The sequence below is a fragment of the Bos grunniens genome, chromosome 23, assembly GCF_055505025.1.
Source record: "Bos grunniens cultivar Pamir isolate PY7600 chromosome 23, Bosgru_T2T1.0, whole genome shotgun sequence".
Taxonomy (NCBI): domain Eukaryota; kingdom Metazoa; phylum Chordata; class Mammalia; order Artiodactyla; family Bovidae; genus Bos; species Bos grunniens.
Genome location: NC_141187.1, coordinates 42,144,306 through 42,158,858, shown reverse-complemented (window position 1 = coordinate 42,158,858; position 14,553 = coordinate 42,144,306). Strand labels below are relative to the sequence as shown.

Genomic DNA, 14,553 nt, shown 5'->3' with positions numbered 1-14,553 from the left:
CGCATTTAGCACACTAGAAATCAACAGCTGCTTCTCAAATCAAAGTTACCTGGAAAAAGAAACTGCTTAGTAGGGAGAATAATTTACCTTCAACTAACCATGTCAAGCTAGGAAAAAAAAACATCTTGCAAAATAGCCATTAAATTAATTTTTCTTTAGGTGGCTTGGGGATAAGAGAAGAAGGGATATAGCTCAGTTTTACTAAACTCCTAAGAAACTCTGATATACTGTACATGCTCCAGGCAAATGGCAAGCCGGGGGGAGGGAGATTCCCAGGAATCTGTGAATCATAACAGTTAGTCATCGTTCGGGAAACTTAGGAACCAGCTCCTATCAGTTAAGTGCATTATTATTTGCTAAGTGCCCAAGATATAAATTTCCCTGGAAACAATTGGTGAAGACACTACAGGCTATGCCCGGCCTCTTCACTGTCCTACTGTGTGGCCTGGCAGATTCAGGATAATTTCATATCCTAGTATGAAGGAGAAGTAAATATATGTAATTAATATACACACAGGCACACTCATGCACACAGAACTCTGGGCTTCCCCGGTGGATCACTGGTGAAGGATCCACCTGCCAATGCAGGAGATGTGGCTTTGATCTTGCTGGGTTGGGAAGATCCCCTGGAGCAAGAAATGGAAACCAACTCCAGTATTCTTGTCTGGAAAGTTCCATGGACAGAGAAGCCTGGCTGGCTGCAGTTTCTGGGGTCGCGAAGAGTCTGATACAACTGATCACATGCACACAGACAGGCATGTGTATACATATTCCTAATCAGAGGTGGATCCAGTGTTTGGGGTCTGAAGCTGATAAAGTTAGATAAGGGACAGAGCAGTGAATAGGGACAGGAGTGGGTCTTTAAACAAAGAGTTCACAAAATTATCTGCATAAAATTCGACACTGGGCCTTAGAAGGGATCTGTACAAGTGAGAGGCTATGAAGTTGAAGTGGCATTAGCCTGCAGATGGCTGTGCCTGGTCTGTAACACACTCACGTGTATTTGAGCAACTCAGGGTGGGGATGCCTGTCAGAGGCCAAGATCTACATAGTTCACTACAGCCCTCTTGAGCATCAAGTGTATCGTAAATACTTCAGCACACATTTTTGCTGAGTTCAGGTGGCCACGGGAAAAATGTTTACACAGTGTGTTTTAGACAAGCTGCTAAGTGAATTCCAGTATGCAGCTTTACTACCGTGGCAGGAAAACCTGCCGTCCACAGTAATGGATTAGGCAGCCATGCCTACAGTCTGGAAACTCACCTAAAGGTACCTGAGAGAGCACCTTGGACCAGAGTCACCGTGTAGCTAAACACAGAGGTTACAATTACATGTGGACAATGTGGGTTGGAACGGCGCCCCTGAAGTCAACGAGCTTAGGTTGGGGCTCAAGCGAAGCTGGGAAAAGGACAGTTTACAATACATGGTGTTTGCCACCGCCCTGCACTGGGAACCCAGGGCAGGGAGAGTCCTCTATTGCATCTTATTTATGGCTGGAGAAAATGAGAACAGAGAAAAACTCTGAGCACCTCAACATGAAATCAATCCATAGAGCTCTTTTTCACCATAAGAAAAACATGTACCCTGAAAGAAGATTAGAGAATCACAGTCTTCTGGGATTTGAGGCAAATGTCCACCTTAGGACAGCAGAAGGTCATTCCTGTTCCATTAACTTTCAGGAAGTAGATTAGCCCCTTCCGGGCTTTCTTTATTCAGGCTCTCAGAGCTCCAGGGTGCCAGTGGAGTGTCGCTGAGATCAGCAGTGGTGGCTAGAATAGAAATCTGAAAATAACACAATCGCTCCGCCACGCCAACTCACTACTTTTAATTGCGGCTCATTAAAGATGTAAATAGAAGAAGAATTATGTTCACCTCTACTACAATCTCATCGCTGCAGTAAAATGACACTGCTTCTGCCTCTATGCAAAAAGGAATGCTTCTACTTTGCGTAATTATCACCGCAAGTGGAAGGCAATGATTCACCAATTTTCCAACAGCAGTGTGATTCACATGTTTCTGCTTGTTGTTTGACAGAGGCAGGTAGACAGAATGATTCATTTAAAAATCGCCCAAAAGAAGAAGAAAAGGCACGTCCGACAAAAGATGGAATCTAAAAAATTCTGAACTCTTCTTAGTAGGTACTACAGAAATGCAAGCCTGCTTGAGGAAATTCTGCAAAGAATTTAAGCCAAAAGGGGGCTAAAACCAAAGCGAGGAAGAATCAAGAGGGAATGTGAAACTAACTACCCAACAGGAATCAGAATTTTGTCTTAGAAATGTTATTTTCTGCTGTGGCTCAGATCATGAACTCCTTATTGCCAAATTCAGACTTAAATTGAAGAAAGTAGGGAAAACCACTAGACCGTTCAGGTACGACCTAAATCAAATCCCTTATGATTATACAGTGGAAGTGAGAAATAGATTTAAGGGACTAGATCTGATAGATAGAGCGCCTGATGAACTATGGACTGAGGTTAGTGACAATGTACAGGAGACAGGGATCAAGACCATCCCCATGGAAAAGAAATGCAAAAAAGCAAAATGGCTGTGTGGGGAGGCCTTACAAATAGCTGTGAGAAGAAGAGAAGCGAAAAGCAAAGGAGAAAAGGAAAGATATAAGCATCTGAATCCAGAGTTCCAAAGAATAGCAAGAAGAGATAAGAAAGCCTTCCTCAGTGATCAATGCAAAGAAATAGAGGGAAACAACAGAATGGTAAAGACTAGAGATCTCTTCAAGAAAATTAGAGATACCAAGGGAACACTTCATGCAAAGATGGGTTCAATAAAGGACAGAAATGGTATGGACCTAACAGAAGCAGAAGATATTAAGAAGAGGTGGCAAGAATACACAGAAGAACTGTACAAAAAACATCTTTAGGACCAAGATAATCATGATGGTGTAATCACTCACCTAGAGCCAGACATCCTGGAATGTGAAGTCAAGTGGGCCTTAGAAAGCATCACTACGAACAAAGCTAGTGGAGGTGATAGAATTCCGGTTGAGCTCTTTCAAATCCTGGAAGATGATGCTGTGAAAGTGTTGCATGCAATATGCCAGCAAATTTGGAAAACTCAGCAGTGGCCACAGGACTGGAAAAGGTCCATTTTCATTCCAATCCCAAAGAAAGGCAATGCCAAAGAATGCTCAAACTACCACACAATTGCACTCATCTCACATGCTAGTAAAGTAATGCTCAACATTCTCCAAGCCAGGCTTCAGCAATACGTGGACTGTGAACTTCCAGATGTTCAAGCTGGTCTTAGGAAAGGCAGAGGAACCAGAGATCAAATTGCCAACATCCACTGGATCATGGAAAAAGCAAGAGAGTTCCAGAAGAGCATCTATTTCTGCTTTATTGACTATGCCAAAGCCTTTGACTGTGTGGATCACAATAAACTGTGGAAAATTCTGAAAGAGATGGGAATACCAGACCACCTGATCTGCCTCTTGAGAGATCTGTATGCCGGTCAGGAAGCAACAATTAGAACTGGACATGGAACAACAGACTGGTTCCAAATAGGAAAAGGAGTACATCAAGGCTGTATATTGTCACCCTGCTTATTTAACTTCTACGCAGAGTACATGAGAAACGCTGGGCTGGAAGAAGCACAAGCTGGAATCAGGATTGCGGGGAGAAATATCAATAACCTCCGATATGCAGATGACACCACCCTTATGGCAGAAAGTGAAGAGGAACTCAAAAGCCTCTTGATGAAAGTGAAAGAGGAGAGTGAAAAAGTTGGCTTAAAACTCAACATTCAGAAAACGAAGATCATGGCATCTGGTCCCATCACTTCATGGGAAATAGATGGGGAAACAGTGGAAACAGTGTCAGACTTTATTTTTGGGGGCTCCAAAATCACTGTAGATGGTGATTGCAGCCATGAAATTAAAAGATGCTTACTCCTTGGAAGGAAAGTTATGATCAACATAGATAGCATATTAAAAAGCAGAGACATTACTTTGCCTTCAATGGTCGGTCTAGTCAAGGCTATGGTTTTTCCAGTGGTTATGTATGGATGTGAGAGTTGGACTGTGAAGAAAGCTGAGTGCTGAAGAATTGATGCTTTTGAACTGTGGTGTTGGAGAAGACTCTTGAGAGTCCCTTGGACTGCAAGGAGATCCAACCAGTCCATTCTGAAGGAGATCAGCCCTGGGATTTCTTTGGAAGGAATGATGCTAAAGCTGAAACTCCAGTACTTTGGCCACCTCATCCAAAGAGTTGATTCATTGGAAAAGACTCTGATGCTGGGAGGGATTGGGGGCAGGAGGAGAATGAGAACAGAGGATGAGATGGCTGGATGGCATCACCAACTTGATGGACGTGAGTTTGAGTGAACTCTGGGAGTTGGTGATGGACAGGGAGGCCTGGCGTGCTGCGATTCATGGGGTCGTAAAGAGTCGGACACGACTGAGCAAATGAACTGAACTGAACTAATGAGAAAAACAGTTTCCCGTATCTTCTTTTACCCATATTCTCATAGGACCTAGTTTGTGAAATTAGAATGAGAATTATATCTTGTGGATGATTATTGATACAATGTAATAGTGAAAACAAATACACAGAAAAGTATGCTTGAAATATTGTGTTAAAAATTAACCTAAGGGCCAGACACAAAAGGACAAATATATGATTCCAGGTAGAAGTGGTACCCAAAGTTGGCCAACTCAGAGGCAGAATGTAGAGTAGAGGGCACTAGGAGCTGGGAGAGGAAGGAACAGGGAGTTCGTGGTTAATAGGTACAGAGTTTCTTTTGGGAAGATGAAAGAGCTCTGGAAATGAACAGTGCTGATGGCTGCACAATATTGTGAATGTACTTAATACCACTGCATTGTTACACTTAAAATTGGTTAAAGTGGCCAATTTTATGTTACATATACTTACTGCAATTAAATGTATATATGTGTGTGTGTGTGTGCACTAAGCTGCTTCAGTCATGTCCAACTCTGTGCAACGCTATGGACTGTAGCCAGGCTCCTCTGTCCACGGGATTCTGCAGGCATGAATACTGGAATGGGTTGCCATGCCCTCCTCCAGGGATCTTCCCAACCCAGGAATCAAACCCACCTTTCTTAACTCTCTCTTGCATGGCAGATGGGTTCTTTACCACGACTGCCACCCGGGAAGCCCCTTATATCTATATCTATATATAGTATATTTAAACATAAAATTCAGGACACATGCGGGATTGATGGCTGGGCTCCCAGGAGACAGTGCTGTTGGTTCCCTGACTCTCTCACGTGGATGAGGGCAGGACAGGCAAGGGAAGGGATGAGGCCAGTGTGGATACTCACCAGGAAACGGAGAAACGCCCACTCCTGCAAAGAAGGGGACAGCCACAGCTGAGCTAAGCCTCTGAACATCGGCACCGGCACGGAAGCTAAGCATTCAGAAGTCCTGATTTAAATGCATTAAGCAGATCTGATCTTTTGCAGGCTCTTACTCAATTTCATAGAGCAGAAAAGCACTCCAAAATTTGTCAAGTTAATAAATACGGATTTGGGTTGAATTTGCACAATATGCGCTTGTAGGTTCACTGGCCGTGACCTTTGATGATCCGAATTGAACTTCCCCTTTCACTAAATGTCACTCCAAGTTTCAGACAGATTTGGAAGCGAATGCCGCTCTGTGCCCATTACTAAGTGTTTTTTAGTATCATAAATTTGGTTTCAATCAGGCAGAAGAAACAAAGCATTTAGCGTTCCTGCAATGTACTCACTCTCAAACTCTATTTTACAATGGAGAGCAAGTTCTGTCTACGTGACCGCCCAACACAGGGCACAAGGCCCTTACACAAGTGGCTAATTTGATGACCTCCCAGAAATGGCCACCTGCCAGGAGTATCGTTGAAAAAGGATGCTGGTCCTGAAGACAGTTGAAAATAATCCCTTTCTCATCAACTCCAACCAAGTAGGTTAGGTCCTCGGAGGGCTCTAGTTTCTCTCAAAGCAGCAGAGTGCAAGCCAAGTGCCCTTAAACCACTGGAAGAAACCACCCGAGTGGAGATTGGAAATCAGAAGTGTCCGAAAGAGGTGGGGGTGGCGGCAGGGCACAGGCAGGGGCTCGGGGAGAGACCAGGGCTGGAGTCCTAGCTTTATTCCTATAAGCCCATGTGATACCCTTCAACACCAATAACCTCATCCTTTATAATAACATACCATTTGAATGTAAAAGTCACACCATTGTCCTTCATTGTGTGTGTGTGTGTGTGTGTAAGGATCAGACGAGATGAAATAGGTACACACACAAAGAAATTGATATATAAAGTATTCTTAAATTAATTTTCTCCTTAAAGGGGAAAATGTACAAAATGTGTCTCCCAGGTTTTGCTGAGGAAGCTTTTAAAGAGAGTCAACCAGTATTTATGGAATATCCACCATTTTAAAGTGTTAGTGCTATTGCTCACAAGCAACACAGGGAGATGTAAATTATGTCTTTAATTTTGAGAAAATTCGAGTCTAACAGCAGATAAGTAAATCTCAGCTAAGTCTGATCACAACCCTCTCCCATCCCCAAACCTTCAGTGGCTCTCCACCACTTCAGAAAATATTCTGACCTTAATATGAGAGTAATTCAATAGTTCATCTGTAAAATGGGGATACCTACGTTGCAGGGAATTGCAATCAGAGCTAATTTATATAAAGCACCAATTGCACAGGCTGGTGTAAGGTGGCTATGCAATCAGTAATTCACATTAATTAGTATCATCATCATCATTATTAAATCAGTCTCCTTCCTCCCAAGCTCTCATTATTCCACCTCACACACCTTACCCTGGACCCAAACCAGTCCCTGGGGTTCCTTTGGCACCCAATGCCCGTCCCTTCTCACCTCTGCCACGTGGGATCCTAGCTCGTTTCCATGCTGGGCTCAGAACGCCTTCTCCAGATCGTCACCGCCAGCAAGGAGACCAAGCCTCTCACTTCTCTGTTTTCTCACAGCATTTCCTCACCTTCCCTAACTGAACTCACTCATAGTTTCCCCCTCCATAACTGACTGTAAATTCATAAACTCAGTTTGAAGGAAGGCAAAGGTTGGAAAAGTTTGATTACCAAATGAGGACCAGTCCAACTGAATACCATGACAGTAACATGATAACATTGTTGTTGAGTCACTAAGTCATCTCCAACTCTTTGTGACCCCGTGGACTGTAGCCCTCCAGGCCACTCTGTCCATGGAATTCTCCAGGCAAGAAGACTGAAGAGGGTTGCCATTTCCTTCTCCAGGAGATGTTCCCCACCCAGGGATCGAACCCGCATCTCCTGCATTGGCAAGCAGATTCTGTACCACTGAGCCACCAACGAAGTCTGGCAGGAAAATAACAGCTAACATTTTGTTACGGCTTTAACTTTTTATTTCATTCTCACAAGTGATAGATGCTGCTTAATTTCTCCTAGTCCATGGATGGATGAACCAAGACCCAAGAAGGTTAAGTAACTTGGTAAATATGACAGAGCTAGTTAGGGGCAGGTTTGCATTCAGACTCGGGAAGTTTGCCTCAAGAACCTATGCTCTTATGCTGCGTGACATTGTTTTCCAATAGCATTATAGCAATTTATTATGTCCTATTTTAGAAAACCTCTAAGGACCATAATCAGTTCTCTCAGGGCTGGGTTTTAAAACTTTAGATCCATCAAGGTGTCCTATTCTGCATTCAGATCCTTAAAGTCTCAGGAAAGGACTTCCTAATTGGGCTCCTCTAGCTTGCAGACTCCTCTGCGTGCACTCACCAACACTAAACAGCCTCCAGGAACTACAGCCATAGGATCAGCCCATGGACCCACATACGTGGTCTGCAGAGGGCAGTTCAAGATAAGCACCTACTACCCCGAGTAGCATCTGAAGCTGTAATGAAACTTACAGATGTCTATTGCCTGCTGGAGGTTTTGTCATGAGGTAGTTAGGATGCTTTCGAGGATTGGCTCTCACAAAAGGGCAATTCGACAGTCAGTACCTCCTGCTAAATGAACTGGAGCAGTCACCGGGCAAGGCCGCAGCCCCGCGGACAGTGCAGCAGAGGATAACTAACAGTGTGCATTCATCCACCTAAGCCCTGGTCTATTTCTTAACGCATCTTCTAGAGAGCCGAAGGGTCTGGCTTTCACATGAACGCGAGGCACAGGACATGAAAAGAGGAAAATTCAGCAAAGGTTCTTCACTGTGGCAAGCCAAGATCAACTCACATGCAAGGCTGAGAAGCGATGTGGTATTTAACGCATCTCATCAGTAGTCAGTGTTGTTGACTGGCCAATTTCTTAAAATCTGCTCATCTAACGATGGCTCAACTTTTGGCGTAATTTTATACACAAGAAAACTGAAAGCTGGGTAAGAATAGCATGCAAAGGAAAAAAAAAAACTGGCAAACCTCAGTCTTGCTGAAGAACTCGTTAATTCTAATAGTTTGTCTCTAGATCCTCTTGGACTTTTATGTAGACAGCTATATCACTTATTCAATATTAATAAAAATATTTTGGTTCCTTTTTTAAAAAAAAACCTGGCAAACCTCAAATTGAAATTCTCTATTCCCAGCTTACTGACTCTAACTAAAACATTAATAGGAAAAATGATATGTTATAAAATAATATACAGTATTAAACATTCTTACCCCGATGACAAAATATTCTTTAAAAAATGTGTAACATGCCTCACACATTCATCTCCAACAAATCCCATTCTGAATTCCTTGCAAACAAGTGCCAATGATGATGTTTTTAGTGGCATTTTTAACACGTGACACTAAAAAAACCACCCTACTCCCCCATTTGAAAAGGAAATTTTGAGGATGCCAAATTAATTTTGAAGATGACTTTTCATTCTATTTAAGCCAAGATATTTTTTTCTCCTTTGATATTTTAACCAAATAGAATTCTTAGAAATGAAAAAATAGTAACAAGTATATTTCCAGAGCAGAATAGCCTTTCAGAATCGAAAACGTTACATCAATGCTTTCCTGCTATCCACTCTTGACTTTTTAAATTCCCTTAGGAAAAAATACCACCTATTCATACTACGTTGCCAGCACTGGATGTGTTATTTCTTTGGATTTATGATTTGGCTGATATGATTTTTCATGACATAATACAGTTTTTTTTTTTTTTTTTAAAGCAATTTCTAGTAACTTCACTGATATGGCTACTGAGAAGCTGACAGGATCCTCCCTGATGTTAGAATTTTCAAATACCAAAGATCCACCCTATTTCTTTACTGAAAATGGTCTGATGCTGAATCCAACAACTTTTGTAAAAACTATTTAACCAAAACATTTCCTTTATATCATTTCTATAACAAGGTAATTAGCACTGAGCTTATCTGAAAAATGTTACATCTCCCCTGAAGGATTACTTGTATATTCATAAATGAATTCTTTCCTTTCTTCTCACCTTCCATAAATATGTACTGAGCTAAATTATGTGGCGGAATGGGCTTAATACTTGGAATACAAGGTTTAAAATAAACCAATCTCTGCCGTCATGAGCCACCCACAGAGATAACTTTGTAAACAAAGAATTGCAGTACATAGAGCAGGAAAAGGGGACATTTCTATTTGGCCTCAATGAAAGAGGAGTCCACTGGGTACAGAAACAGAATCTCACACCGAAGAATCAACGTGAAGAAAGGCATGATTATTAAAATACACAGTATGTTCAGAGTAGAAGGAAGTGTGTGGAGAGATGCGAGGGGTGGCAGATGAGGTTTAAACACTAAGCTGATAACGAGGTCCTAGGGGGTCTCAAATATCATGCGACGAAATTCACTTTATCTCATAGGGAAGAAAAAAGCTAATGAAAACGCTTTAAATTTTTCCTTGCATTTCATCTTATTCATTCATTACTATGAAAAATACCAAGAGAAATATTTTAAAAAAAAGAAGTACCGATCACTCTCACGCTGCAAACATCTTTCCTGTTTGCTTTATTCACGTCTACTCTTTGCTGACAGGCACCCATTCCCATCATGACTTTGTGACCAATACGTGTATGCAATTTTGAATTATGAATTTTACACTTAACATTGTATTAGAAACAGTCTTCTGTACTTCCACACACTGTCAAGGGTTTTCAGGAATAATTCAATCAGATCCTTTTCTTTAAGAAGGTAATTTTCAAAATAGTAGGATGAATGGGATAGAGAAAGGAAAGACTGGAGGCAAGAATACTCTTTGGGGGCTCTCCTGGTGGTCCAGTGGTTAAGAATCCGCCTTGCCATGCAAGGGACATTGGTTTAATCCCTGGTCTGGGAAGATCCCACATGCTATGGAGCGACTAGGCCCACCCACCCCAACTACTGAGTCCACACGCTGCAACTACCGAAGCCTGAGTGCCTAGAGCCTGTGCTGCAGCACAAGAAAAGCCACTGCAATAAGTCCATGCATGGCAACCAGAGAGTAGCCCCTGCTCACAGCAACTGGAGAAAGTCCATGCACAGCAACAAAGACCCAGCACAGCTAAAAAGTAAAATAAACCTTAAAAAAAAAAAAAGGCAGACTACTCTTTGGAAGTAGCTGCCCTAGTCCAGGCAAGTGATGCTAACAGCCTGAAAGAGAACTTGGGTGAGGAAAGGAGAAGAGTGGATAGTCTGAAATCTATTTAAGAGGCAAAAACTACATGTGGTCAAGAGATGACATACAGGAAGAGGAGGAGGTGACCAGCCTCGGTGACTAGCTGGCTGGTGACCTTATTTCTCTAAACAAGGAACCCATAAAGGGAGACAGGAGACTGAAGGTACACGTTTAGCCTCAAGGTGAAGACACCTTTGGAATATTCAAATCAGAGCCATCTGGGAGGAAGTCAGAAGCTAGTGACCTTAAACTCTGAGGAGAAAGGGGAACAGTGTTAGTCATTTGAGCGGAGCTGATAATGATGCCACGAAGCAGTGAAGCCTTCAGGGCGCGCGTGTGCAGGAACCAACATGGGTGAGTTTCAGTTTTCACTCCAACAGTGTGCAAACGCGGCTGTTAATTCTAACTTCTTTGAGGCAGAGCAAAGACCTCCCTTCAAAGCTCTCAAACTGTCACCAAGGAAGGGTACCTTTCACGGCAATCAATGTGGGCTTTGATGACGCCTATTACAAGACAATTCACTGCGTTTCCTGAACTGGTGTGGTTTCACTCACAGTTAGACCAAACCACACAGCCGCTCTGAAGGGCTGATGTAATTATTAGCCCGTGATGGTATCAGGAGAAGAGCGAGCTGTAACACATCTCACCGAAGGCATGCTTGGTGCTGCTTTACCGCCCAGCGTCTCAGGGACGCGGAAGGTAACTAACTCCTCTGAACTAGAATGTATTCGGAGAGCTCTCCGACCATGGTCTTCAAGGAGGCTGCTGAGCTTGCTCTTTTCTTCCATCGGCCTTCCAGAAGCAGGGCCTAGGTGGCCATTCAGAACCCCTGCAATTCTCAAGGCTGCCTGTGCTAAACAGCACAAGTGACATAGTTTCTAACTAGACAGATCTCCTTTAAAAGCAGTTTTTTCTCTTTTCAAACTGTGGACAGCTACTTAAAAGGAAATATTCCAGGCACCGCTAAAGACCTCCCAAACAGCAATGCCAGCACCTGGTATTTCGTGAAAATCACACACTTTATCATTTCTTTAATTTTCTCCCCGGTTATCGCTTAAAGCCTTTAACAAAGGCTCGAAGATGCTTATATCAGTAACTTATATCTGGAAGAAGTCACACAGAGGAAAATCGAGTCAGTTCTCCACGAAGCACATATTAAAAAGCCTCTTTTGCCCTTAACACCGCTTTGGAAACCCATGCGTTTCTTTCCTTCCCTTAGCTGAGAATCTGATAAAAAGCCCCATCTACTCTGGTCCACTCTCTGCTTACCAAACCCCCAGCAGATGAGGTTAGGTGGAGACCAGGAAGAAGATGCTTTCCTGTCACCAGGCTCAAATGTGCTCTTAACACAAGCTTAATTCAGCTTTGGCGCAACTGTGCTAAGAAAAAAAACAGAGACAAAGCAAGAGTCAAAAGAAAGGCTGCAGAAAGCATCTGGTGCCTGGGGCAGTGGTTATCCTGGCAGCTAATAAATTTCCTGATTCCCCTACTTGTTCCCTCCTCGGCCAGCCAGGCTTCTGCGAGTCCTTCGGTTTAGTTTTTGGCTTGAACTAGCTGTCAGGTGTTCTGCCGGTTGTGGATCCTCCAGCAAAGCCCTTCGGGAGACGCACCAGAAGCAAACACCACATCTCTTCTGGATCATCCAAGGCCGGGCTGGATGTGGAAGAGGGAAGGAGAGGGCCAAGCATCACCATGGCCATCTGTCAACGTGAGAGTCAGATCCTGAATCTGCCACCACCACTGCGGGGGCTTTGACGCATGTCCACTGCAGCTCAGCTTTTTCCCTTCCAGCAATGGGACCACTCTCCTGCCACCCAAATGGACAACCTGCGAGGCTAACAGCTGAAAGTAACAGCATTAAACGAACAGCCACAGGCAGCCGAGGAGGCCCTGGGAGCCAAGGATACAGCATCCAAATCACCACAGCACCGCGCCATCCTCCCATCCTTCCCCCCGTGGGCTCCATCGAGTCCTGCGCCCACAGCTAATGTTTCTGCTCTGCTAGACGTGGGCTTAGGGCTCCTGCCATTACCAGGGAACAGTCAAGAGTCAATGGTAACACAGCAAGAGACATAACCAGAAGGTTTCTAAAGGAGCCGCTGACCTAGGGGAACATTTCACACATTTAGATACAAAAAGGGGTTTCTCAGGGGTTCAGAGAATACGCTGACTCCACATCCTGATAAGGTCGGGAGATAGAAGAGCGATTGCAACCCTCATGGTTTGACACTGCTCAGATCAACAAGGAAGTATTTCCTGGGCACATTAAATTGTGCTCAGATCTGGACCCTCTGCTGTGGGCAAGGAGACCAAGAAGAGGATGAAGAAGTAGCCTCAGAGAGTTACTCGCACACCTCAGTGCGGAAGAGCTCTCTGTGAGGAGTTTCCTGGGCTTAGCACCCTCAGAAATTGTGACTCATCGAGCCCAGTGTTGCTAAATCTGCAGCTTTAATACGCACGTCCCAGCGATTCTGCTGGAGGGGGTGCTGGGCTTGGACCACCTTTGAGAACCACAGGGCTATGACCTGATTCCTGTCCTCAAGTCTACAATGCACAAAGTGGTGCACAGCCAAGGATTTTTTTAATTTTTTTTTTTTAAGATGCAGGCTGTCATTGGTACAGGAGTTCATAAGGAGAAGCCAGTCATTAGGTCCTGAGGATTCAGGGCAGACTTTGTGAGTGTGAGCCAGGCTTGGCGGTCAGGAAGGACTTCGATAGAAAGAGACAGCCCCATGCAATCATCTTAAACCAATCTCTCTGTTCAGAACAAGGCATAACAGAAGATGGAGACGGGGCTACAAGGCCACCACGGAACAGGTAGAGAGGCTTTGTACCTCGACTGCAGGGAGGAGATGGTCACCAGGAAAATCATAAAACTGGCATCTCCAGATAACACTGTGTTTGCATTTTTTCATTCTGCCACATTCGTGTGGTTTCCTGCACTTCATAATTTAACATTTGTAAGAGGAAAAAAAAATGCTGTTATGAAACCCAAATAATGCACCACTCTGAGGCTGACAGCGAGCCAGCTGCTAACAAGAGTGACATGTGAACATCATTTAACGTGTCATTCACAGCTCTGCTTCAGAATAAGGGATACTGAGTAAGAAAGAGAAATCATAAATTCCATTCAACGTGAAACAAAGTTTGGGGCTCTGAGGGGTTAAAGGGCTGGCAGAAAACCCATGACACAGCAACAGCGGGCATAGAGAAAGAAGAAGTTAGATCCCCAAGAGAAAAATAGAGGACAAGAATTCAAAAGCAACCTATCTCGTTTATTCTAATGTTATATTCATAGAGCACTACGCCATGTTTTCTTTAATGCTGCAAGGGAATAAATCACGAGCCGGAACTGCAAAGCCTGCTTGTCCAAAGGGCTGTGTCACCAAACAGAAGGAAGGAGCAACCCCAGGTGCCTGCACCCTTTTCTTCACAGCGGTTAGTCCAGTGAGCCCCCTGCCAATGATGACTTGCCAAGGGCACACCATAAATTCAGAGAAGCAAGAATCAAAAGGTATAATTATTTCATTAACTTCATTAGAATGAACTGTGGAATTTCACATTTGCAAGCCACCCTGGACATCCTCAAGACGGTGGTGTTTTTACAGGTGACTCATTCCAAGAGGGTGGATAAGTTGTCCAAGGTCAAGATATGTGAGCAGAACTGGGCTTCCATCTGAGGCCTTTGTTTCCAAGAAATACACTGAAGCAGGCTGATAAAACTTCCTTGGAAGTCCACATTATTTTGGTGTTGAGTTTGGAATTTATTATTTATTTATAGCTTGGCACATTTGCATTCCACCCCTCTCCCCTCTCAAACCAAGACTGTTGTTCCAGGACACCATGGTTAGTTAAAAGGTTCACAATAGGGACTTCCCTGGTTGCTCAGTGGTTAAGAATCCACTTTCCATGCAGGGGATGCAGACTTGATCCCTGGTCAGAGGACTAAGATCCTACATGCCGCTAGAGCAACTAAGTCCTTGTGCTACAACT

General features: G+C 43.7%; 1 protein-coding gene across 10 annotated transcripts in view; it reads right to left on the bottom strand.

Moving 5' to 3' along the window:
• ATXN1 (ataxin 1) overlaps positions 1-14,553 on the bottom strand; it is a 420,722-nt gene that overhangs the window by 296,242 nt on the left and 109,927 nt on the right. The gene's annotated exons all lie outside the window — the stretch shown is intronic.